Source organism: Anomaloglossus baeobatrachus, unplaced genomic scaffold (assembly GCF_048569485.1).
Source record: "Anomaloglossus baeobatrachus isolate aAnoBae1 unplaced genomic scaffold, aAnoBae1.hap1 Scaffold_256, whole genome shotgun sequence".
Lineage (NCBI taxonomy): Eukaryota > Metazoa > Chordata > Amphibia > Anura > Aromobatidae > Anomaloglossus > Anomaloglossus baeobatrachus.
The window spans coordinates 150966-153754 of NW_027442123.1; the positions used below are offsets into that span (position 1 = coordinate 150966).

At 46.1% G+C, this 2789-nt stretch overlaps 1 pseudogene; it reads right to left on the bottom strand.

Annotated features, from left to right (window-relative positions):
- Positions 1 to 713: 713 nt before the first annotated feature.
- On the bottom strand, positions 714 to 919 carry LOC142263267 (U2 spliceosomal RNA; annotated as a pseudogene).
- Between the last annotated feature and the right edge of the window lie 1870 nt (positions 920 to 2789).

The window sequence follows — 2789 nt, forward strand, 5'->3', positions numbered from 1 at the left end:
AGAGAGGGGCTTTCTCAGAGGGCTTTTTACAGTTTGTCTATTCCCAATTAGCCGTTTAAGTATGCTTAATGAAAGTACTAATTCTTTCATAGGCCGCCCATTCTTAGTATTTGACGTTCCTTATATTGCGGTATCAGGCTTCGCAGCAGGTTGCAAAACATTCATCACCCATGACTGTCCCCAATTGGGCTCAGAAGCTAAATGTCTATCATGACCTCTCTTTTTGAAAGTCCAAGAGCAAGCAAACTCTTCCTCCAGGAGAGGGAGCCAACAGATCACTAAAGACATCATCATTGCTCAAAGAAAACACCGAAAAACAATGGAAGCTTTAATTGGAGTGGAATCTGATAGACAGCACCTGATGCCAAGTCTGCATCTTCTAACACCTGCAGTCACTGCAGCAGCTGAATCCAATGTGTCCAAAAGGGATCTATTCTATTCAATTGCAAATGATCTAGATAAGACTGAGAATAAGATACTGCACGGGACATAGCAGAGTTGGTCAAGTTGAGTGGAGATGAGTTTGCTATTTGGCACAGCTTTTGCATCAATAAAGCAAGTAAAAGGTGTGAAAGATAAAAAAAAAGGGTGAAAGTGTGAAAAGTGAATTGGCCAAATTGAGGTGCATATAAAGTTTTTGCTTTCTTTCAATTCACTAATGAGGCTCATTTGAATCAGGTGAATTGAGTTCTGCTTTTGGAAACTCGGTTAAGAAGGGGTGCACCGGTCCTGGAGGTACTGCAATACCAGGTCAATGCGTGGAGTGGACAGAGCAAGATTTTTTCCATCTCCTTGTTCTAAAAATCCATTTAATATATGGTCCCTAGAGAGGGGACGTATCAGATATTAAACTGATAAGAACAGATTTAATTTTTTTTTTTTCTGTTTATCAGTAGGACTTCAAAATAACAAAGGTGATCGCCTCCCGTTGCCTGGGAACCGTCCAGGCACAAGAGGGCTATGTGTCACCAGAAGGCGCACACACTCCCTCAAGGCCGGCAGACGTGCAATCCCAGGCACCTTCCAGTACCGACCAAGGTAGCGACCTCCGAAACTACACTTGATCTTAGCCAAAAGGCCGAGAAGCTATAACCCGAATTGGTTACGGCCTTGAGTGGCACCCTGGCCTATACCGGACACATCTTAGGGAGAGGGAGACAAACCCACGCCTACAGAAGACATTTTGTCACCCAAGCCAAACCCTTGAAAAGGCTGTTTTGCAGAGCAAAAACAAGGAGAATGGTACTTTTTGCAGCCGCCGCCCACTGCAATGAATCTGAATAACTCCTCCTTTTGGGCACAAGCACCTCCCCTCCCCCTTGCAGTCTTTCCAATTCATGATACAAAAAGACGGACGGACAGGACAGGACAGGACCATCTGCCTGACTTTCCGTCACTGCCACCCTTTGCCATCCTTGCCCGTAGAAAGCCCTTTCATCATCCCCAAACCCTAATCTTTTCCCTTCCCTTCCCAGCTGCGTCTCACTCCCTTTCATTAGGAAGTGAGCGCAGCCTTTTCTCCGTTCTGCACATGCGCGACGTTAAACACAAATGCGCAGGCGTGCGTTCCATTAGCCTCACTGCATTCCATTCCCATACAGGAAGTGGGCACAGCTATTACTACGGTCGCACATAAAAGAACCCACGGCCACCACTGCACATAGCTGACTCCACCACAGGACACCCACTTCTACACCAACGCAGGTAAGACAGGATCGGCACCTCTATGCTCCCGTTACAATCAGGCTCAGTCACCATGTGATAACGCTCTCAACTCTTTAGTTGCAGGCTCCCCTTGCTTCACCTCCACTGGCTGTGCTGCCATTTCCTCTCCCACCTGGAAGTTATACTTTATTCCACTATTTTCCTGTTTCTCTCTTCCCCCTTTTCCCATAACCTACTTTTATCTGCATTTGTGGGGTATCTATATGCTATTTACATCATAGTTTTATTCATTAATATGGAAGGGAAGAGTGCCCATGAGAGTGTTGAACTGCGGAGAGCAAAAGATTAAGCTGCTCCGATTTGCCACCATTGATAAGCTGTTCTCAGTAGATACACATGCTATCCAAACAGCAGCATCCACCATTGCTTCAGCCCACCCATTCAGTGACAGCTCACCAAGTCAGCCAGAGGAGTGGTGTAAGGAATTACACGTAGGCACTGACTCCACACCTTCACATCACAAGAAGGGGGTCTACAGGCTAGTGCAAGAATACGAGCAAGTCTTCAGCAAACATCCGCTAGACTTTTGAAAAATAAAAGGGGTCAAACACTACATCCCCACAAGTGCACACCCACCCATCAAAGAGAGATATAAGCCAAATCTACCTGCACATTACCAGTGTACCAAGGACATGTTGAGCAACATGAAGGAGGCTGGGGTTATCCGTGACAGTTGTAGCCTCTGGGCAGCTCCGTTAGTCCTGTTAAAGAAGAAGGACAGCACCACTCCCCTGTATTGAGGAATAGCTAGCTGCATTGACAACTGCAAATTATTTTTCTACCCTTGATCTCACTAGTCACTATTGGCAAGTGTCCGTTGCTGAGGCAGACCGGAAGAAGACCGCCTTTGCCACCCCGATGGGTCTCTGCGAGTTCAAAAGCATGCCCTTCGAGCTGTGCAATTTGCCAGGAACCTTCCAGAGGCTGATGGAATGCTGCTTGGGACACCGAAACTTTGAAACGGTACTGCTATACCTTTATGATGTTATTGTTTATTCTAACGCAAACAAGATTTTAGGGTGTATAAAAAGGGAGATTAGATCCGATGATCCCAACGTATTGTT